Source organism: Dendrobates tinctorius, unplaced genomic scaffold, assembly GCF_039654945.1.
Source record: "Dendrobates tinctorius isolate UK_male_01 unplaced genomic scaffold, ASM3965494v1 ptg000038l, whole genome shotgun sequence".
Lineage (NCBI taxonomy): Eukaryota > Metazoa > Chordata > Amphibia > Anura > Dendrobatidae > Dendrobates > Dendrobates tinctorius.
In genome coordinates this window covers 19,881,467-19,889,102 of record NW_027361706.1, presented here as the reverse complement: position 1 = coordinate 19,889,102, position 7,636 = coordinate 19,881,467, and the positions used below count along the sequence as shown (strand labels likewise).

General features: G+C 44.7%; 1 long non-coding RNA gene across 1 annotated transcript; it reads right to left on the bottom strand.

Moving 5' to 3' along the window:
* Positions 1-640: 640 nt before the first annotated feature.
* Positions 641-5,313, bottom strand: LOC141088365 (uncharacterized). Its single transcript, XR_012231927.1, has 3 exons — positions 5,152-5,313; positions 2,291-2,402; positions 641-668 (listed from the first exon to the last, which is right to left on the bottom strand). It is a non-coding gene; the product is annotated as an uncharacterized lncRNA (long non-coding RNA).
* Positions 5,314-7,636: the final 2,323 nt, after the last annotated feature.

Sequence of the window (7,636 nt, the reverse complement as noted above, 5' to 3'; positions counted from 1 at the left end):
TACACTGCACTATACTGTATAAATACATTAAAATAGCTGGAGTGCATCTTTAAAAGGAATCTGCCACCAGGGTTTGCTATCTCATCTGATAGCAGCATAATATAAGAAAAGAGGCCCTGATTCCAACAATGTATCACGGAGTTTACTGGGTGCAGAAGTTGTGACACAATCAGAATTTTTAGACATAACAAGTAGCTTAGCTCAGAAAGCTAACCAACAGCTTGTTGTGTACATTGTCTATTGACAGTGAGCTGCTTATCTGAGGAAGGGTGTGGTGGGATGACCTACATGAGCTGCAGTCCAGGCAGTGATAATCTCCCGGTGATAAAACAGTCATTGTATGAAAGCAACAGCACACAGCCAAATAAGTGAGACCCTGATATCTGTGTCCCAGCCCTTACATGAGGCTGTCCTCTGATTAAATAGCAAAAACCTTCTGATAGATTCCGTTTAAGTACAAAATTCACTATATTGTTAATTAAGTGATGAAAACTCTGAGATTCAATGCAGATGAGTACAATCTCTTCTAACAACCAAAACTAAAAATATCAGGTACAATGTAATCAGTATGGTTTCCATCAATCAGGCCTTCTCTGGTGAAATGCACAAACCAGCAGGGAACTTTGATGCCATTCTTGAGGTCTTTTCGGTAGTCTTTTTGTACACCCCTAAAAGTAAAACACATTAATAATAAATCAGCAATAATGGTGAAGAAAATATATGTAAAATAGAGATATACTATTTATTTATAGTTAAACAGAAACTGTCATTTCAATAAACTTTGACTATTCTGGTGCAAAATTACAAAGTGCTTTATTTACCCAAGATTACGATTGCATTCCAAAACAAATCACTACAATGTGCCAGCCATCAAAGTTTTTTCTTTACTTCTACCTATATCTTTTTGTCTTCCTCATCCTTTTTAGCAGCAGAGTTAGGGCCCCGTCACACATAGCGACTCACCAGCGATCCCGACTAGGATTTGAACTTGTCAGGATAGCTGGTGAGTCGCTACATGATCGCTGGTGAGCTGCCAAACAGACAGCTTCACCAGCGATCAGCAGCAGCGACGACAAGCGCTCGGGTCGCTGTGTACCTTAGATACCAGCGGGCTGCTGCAGGGAGCTCGTATTCAAGGTAAACAGCGGGTTTCTAAGCTCCCTGCACCAGCGCGTTGGTATCTAAGGTACACTGCGGGTTTCTAAGTGCCGCACTGCACTAAGAAACCACTGTTTACCTTGGATACGAGCTGGGAGCTCGCTGATCGTTGCTCTCCCGCCTGCCACACGCAGCGATGCGTGCTGGCCAGCAGGAGACCAACGATCAAAAAAAAGTCCAGGGTTTTTGAGCACGATCAGCAATACCCGGCAGGGGGGCCGGTCGCTGATAGGTGTCACACACAGCGATCTCGCTGTGTGTGACGGGGGCTTTACTGAGACTGATTACAGGCAGTGGGGAAAGGCTTTATTCATAGTAGTGCTTTTAGGTAAAATTGTGAGCCCATTTCCGTAAATGAAAAGTTTCTCCATACAGGAGCCCATCAGGCATGTGTCAGGGCATCTAGACTGCTCTCATTGGGAAAAACAAGATAATCTTGTGGTTATGATGAATTTTAATGGGTAACAAAAATAAAATAAATGATGTTACAAAGCAATCTTTCGAGATTCTTAGGCCTCTTCCTCAGGCATAGTTTTTCTGGACTATTTGCAGTGCACCACATTACATCACACTACCAGGAAGCAGAGGTTAATTACCTGCACCCTGACGTCATGAACGTTCACTTCTTTTTGTCACTGCCATAGCGAAGTGGCAACGCCCATCACATATGAAAGATACCTATTTCAATGCCATCTGCTGCAGCGTTATGCAGAAATTTGGGTTTTAATAATATGCAAATTAGGTGTGCAAATGCACTAGTGCATGTATCAGTGCACTTCTAGCATGTGGCACCTCTTAGCCTTTATTGATCTGGTGCTGCCCTCCACTTCTTGACTGACTGCAGAGACAGAAGAAGATGGCAACAGCAGTGCACTTGCAGACCTAATATCACTATCAATACATGCTGAATTTAGGTGATATGGACGACGCTGGAATAGGTATCCTTCATAATGCTTTTCACTGCCCCGTCCAACACCACCACCATTGCTTGCGCACAGGTAGTGTTCATTTTAAGACCATGAACTGAAGAGACTTCATTGTTGAGAATCTCAAGTTCAGTCAGAGATTTACCAGCAGATCTGGATCAACTGATTGCCTACTTTGGTTGTATTTAACTGTAAATATTCCTTACCTTGTCCCATTCAGCAACTTGTCCTTCACCTTCATTGTTGCATCTGGTTACTCTGGATTATTAGCTTCATGAATGTTGTCAATTTCATAATTGATTCCATGAAAAAATTGTCCTTAAAAAGTCAAGACATTGAAAGTTGGTTTACTGAATACAAAAATGTGAAAACATGTTTATGGCTGGGTAAGTGCAGACACTTTGGATAGGTGAGCACGATCCTGTCCTTGTTTAGCCCCGGGGTTGAACGTTTGTACAAGTTATCAAATCCTTTAATCAATCAAATTTTTGTCGAAAATGCTAAATTGCAACATCAGAGTGATTTCAAAGCATCATGCAAATAAAAAAGGTAAGATGATCAATGAAAGTCATTTAGTTGGACAAAAGAAAAGCTTACCATAAATAAAATATCAATATTAGTTCTAGTCGGGTATGTGTGAGCCCAGTATTTGTACAGAATGCCCGGGCGGACATTATTTGTGCAAGATCACATGACTGACCCTATGTTTAGTTCTCATGTAGTTAGTTAACTTAGCAGCAATATATAGGTCTAATCCAAAGCATATGTCATTCTATTGTGTGGACACAATGGTCTAATACATTGGTATAAGTGCATCCAGACGGGCATGTAAATCCATTTGAGATCAGAACGCAGTGCACGGACTGGCTTTTCCACCCCATGCATGACAGCTGAATATGTGGCTATGCCGCTGTCATGCTCAAGTCGGGAACCCGCTGGTCAGTTCAAATATTACCATCCAAATAAAGAAAAACAGTCAGGTGGCTTCTAACTACCTGCCTGTTTTAACTCATCGCCAGCTCAGTGTGGTCACTGACAGCTCCTACCAGTGATTCAGCTGCCCAACGTCAAGAGAGGAGATCTTCTGTACTGCCCTATCAATCGGTGTCACTGCCAGTGTCATGCTGATTAACTGCAGGGAGCTGACTGTCAATCAGCATGACATCAGCAGAAGAGATGGGCGGACACCGGGATGTTAGAGTCCGGCGGGTTACAAGAAGTTTTGGTTTGGGTACCAGAACAGTACCTGGATCTGAACCCGAACTCAGACTCCATTCACTTGAATGGGGGGCCCGAACATCCAGTGCTTGCTACGCTGTCATGTGCAAGACAGCGCAGCAAACACCGCTTCTGATCCACAGTGAAATCCTCTTCGCTGGTTAGAGAGATGGTTCCCACGCTGTCAAAAGACAGTGTGAGTGCTCAGCTGTGATCAGAGGTATAAAGTTTACCTCCGGTCACTGGTCTCAGTGGATGGGACTACAGCTCCCATCATCCGACACCTGCTGCTGCTAATAACAGCGAGAGCAGGAGTGGCGCTTGGGTGTATTTATTAGCCGACTCATAATGAGAGTTTTTCTCACGGTGCTAGCGGGGATCTCACCGAGGTCACCGTAGTTCAGCCCAGCTGAGAACTCATCCTCAGTGACCGGAGGTAACCTTGATGACGTCAACGCTGGTCACTGAGGTTGCGCTTGCAGCAGTTCAGTAACCAGTGATTCTTAACTGTTTATCCCCAGACATGGATTATGGCGTGGGACACAACAACGGAGAGTTGAGGGATATTGTTGTTTTTTTTATTTTTGTTTTATTATAGGAGAATAAGGGCTTTGGTGGAATAAGGGGTTATACTCACCTAATTGTGTTTGTTATTTTTAAATAAAAAAGTAAAAGTGTGTTTTGGTTTTGTTTTATTTCTAATAAAGGACTTTATTCTGGCTGTGTCTTTATTTACCATATAACTATAGGATTAGTAATGGATAGGTGTCTCAAAGATGCCTCTTCATTACTAAGCCGTGGGCTTGATGTCACCTGACAATAAAAATGTGACATCAACATCACAAATATTAACCAAAATTGTGACCGCTACAGGGCAAGTGGGAAGAGCCGGGCAAAGCTCCAGAATTGGCACATCTAATAGATGCGCCTTTTCTGGAAGGTTGCAGGCTATTATTTTTAGGCTGCGGGGAAAATACTAGTCCCCAGCTGTCTGCTTTAGAAAGGCTGGTTGTCAAAAATGGGAGGACCCCAAGCAATTTAAATTATTTAAGTAATTAAAAAACACAGTGTGGGGATCCCTCTAATCTTGATAATCAACTTTTCTGAAGCTGACAGCTGAGGGTTGTAGCCCCCAGCTTGCGTTTTACCTGGCTGGTTATCAAAAATACAGGGGAACCCATGCCGTTTTATTTTTTAAATGTATTTAAAGCGCATGAGCCGGCTAATGCTTACTCCCATCAGCTGCTCCTGCTATTGCTGTTATTCGCGGTAGCAGGTGTCGGATGATGGAAGCAGTAGTCCCATCCGCTGACAATCAGAAGAGGTGTTTGCTGTGCTGTCATGCATTTGAAAGCGTGACAAACACTCGATGTTCGGGCAGCCGAACCCGGACAGTAATACGGACTTCCTGGTGAAGTCTGTGTTTGGTGTCCGTGCCTGAACAGTAGGTGTTCGGTACAGATTCTGAACTTTACTGTTCGGGTTCGCCCATCTCTAACACCTCATCAACAGAGCAGAGAAGAAGAGGAGCCGTTGTTCAGTCGATGTGACATCAGCGGATGTTGCAGAATCACTGCCAGGAGTGACTGCTCTGTGCCAGCAGAGATCTGGGCAAAACAGGCAGGTGAGTAGGCATTTGGCAATGATTTTTACAGTTCATATCTGACATGTAAAAATAACCCAAGGTAATAGGATTTTCAATTGCCCAGAAATCTTTAGCTGCAAAAGGATTAAACAATGACATGTTGAGTGAAAGCCGGATACATATTTGCCTTGTTCAAATGACTCAACACACTAATAAACTCTGAGAGTCACAGTATATACTGTATAATATAGGAACAAAGTTTACCTAGCAGTCCATGGACTCCTTCAGAAAATGTATGATCATCCAATGTGTAAAAACCTACGAAATCCCTGTGTAGAGGATGACCTTTCTACACTTTATGCAGAATAATGATAAAGTGTCGCTCCTTCTCTGAATGAAAAGGTCACATTACTTCTTTTGTTGACTTCCAGATTAAACCTGGAAGAGAATAAATGCAGAAATATTTATTCAGATTCTTTACTATAAGATAAGATAATCCTTTAATCGTCCCACCATGGGGAAATTCAGAGCATTACAGCAGCAATGCAGGAACAAGTACAGATACAGATGCATAAAGGCATTACATTGACAGTAGGTAGAAACATATATGAAAAAAAAGATGTAACCGGACTATCACAACTTTGGATCTATCAGTTCACTGTTTGGGTCGTTCACCGTTTTGCACAGTGCTGGTTATACAGCCTAACTGCAGCAGGAAGGAAGCACTTTCGATAGTGCTCCCTCTCACATTTAGGATGAAGTAGCCGGTCACTGACAGTACTGCACATCTTTGTCACGGTCTCATGCATGGGATGGGAATCATTCTGCACCATGTAGCTCACCTTGGCCAGTATCCTCCTGTCGCTTACTTCCTGAACTGGATCAATGGGGCATCCCAGGACAGAGCTGGCCCTTCTAATCAGTTTGTCCAGCCTATTCCTGTCCCTGGTTGATATGCCACTACCCCAGCACGCCACACCAAAGAAGATGACTGATGCCACAACAGAGTTGAAGAAGGATGCAAGGAGTGCCCCCCTAACTCCGAAGGCTCTCAGCCTTCTGAGCAGATAAAGCCTACTGTGGCCCTTCCTGTACACTGCATCCAAGTGATGGGCCCATAGATAACCGATTCACACAAAAAGGTAAATAGGTACAAGTAAATCATAAATGCTACAAGAAAAAAGTACCATTACTATTTATGAAATGTGTTTAAAACATATATTCCATAATATAAAAAAACACACAAACACACACACATATATATACAGTATGTATATATATATATATATTTACAGTCTATCTATCTTCTATCCCAAGAAAATATATCAAACACAAGAGCGGTCATATGTGGCAATATAAGAAATGGGATCATGTAATCAATAAATAATTCATAAACCGACATAAGAGCATAATAATAGTGAACATACCGTAATCAAAGGATATCTATATATAATCGTCTTATCATGTCTGTCTGTCTGTCTGTAACCGAAATCCCGCCGCGCTGACTGCGCAGCTGTTTGTAACGGTAAGCTGCGCCTGCCGCTGATTGGTCGCGCCAGGCCGCGACCAATCAGCGGCAGGCACAGTCGGGTGCAGCGCTCAATCGGGCGCAGCGCATCTGTAAATAGAATTTAAAATAAATAAATTAAAATTAAAAAGGTTATACTCACCTTCCGACGGAGTCCGATCTCCACTCCACGCGCCCGGCCTCGCGGTTCCAGTAATGCCTTGCGCCTTAGACTGGAGATGACGTCACTCTTGCGAGAGCGCGACGTCATCAGTGGTGTTTCGCACAATGCATTACTGGGACCTCGAGGCCGGGCGCGTGGAGTGGAGATCGCGGGCCGTCGGATGGTGAGTATATAACTATTTTTTATTTTAACAGATGATAGGGGGGTGAGGTTGACCATGCATACCAGGAAAGGGGGTGATGGGACCATGCATACCAGGAAAGGGGGGGACCATGCATAACAGTAAAGGGGTGGTGAGGGGACCATGCATACCTGGAAAGGGGGGTGAGGGTGACCATGCATACCTGGATAGGGGGGTGAGGGTGACCATGTATACCAGCAAAGGGGGTGAGGGGACCATGCATACCAGGAAAGGGAGGTGAGGGTGACCATGCATACCAGGAAAGGGGGGTGAGGGTGACCATGCATACCTGGATAGGGGGGTGAGGGTGACCATGTATACCAGCAAAGGGGGTGAGGGGACCATGCATACCAGCAAAGAGGGGGGACCATGCATACCAGTAAAGGGGGATGAGGGGACCATGCATACCAGTAAAGGAGGGGGGGAGGGGGACCATGCATACCAGCAAAGGGGGAGGGGACCATGCATACCAGCAAAGGGGGGTGAGGGTGACCATACATACCAGGAGAGGGGGGTGAGGTTGACCATGCATTCCAGGATAGGAGGGTGAGGGTTACCATGCATACCAAGGATAGGGGGTGAGGGTGACCATGCATACCAGCAAAGGGGGGTGAGGGGACCATGCATACCAGCAAAGAGGGGGGACCATGCATACCAGTAAAGGGGGGTGAGAGGACCATGCATAACAGGATAGGGGGGTGAGGTTGACCATGCATACCAGGATAGGGGGGTGAGGGTTACCATGCATACCAAGGATAGGAGGTGAGGGTGACCATGCATACCAGGATAGGGGGGTGAGGTTGACCATGCATACCAGGATAGGGGGGTGAGGGTTACCATGCATACCAAGGATAGGGGGTGAGGGTGACCATGCATA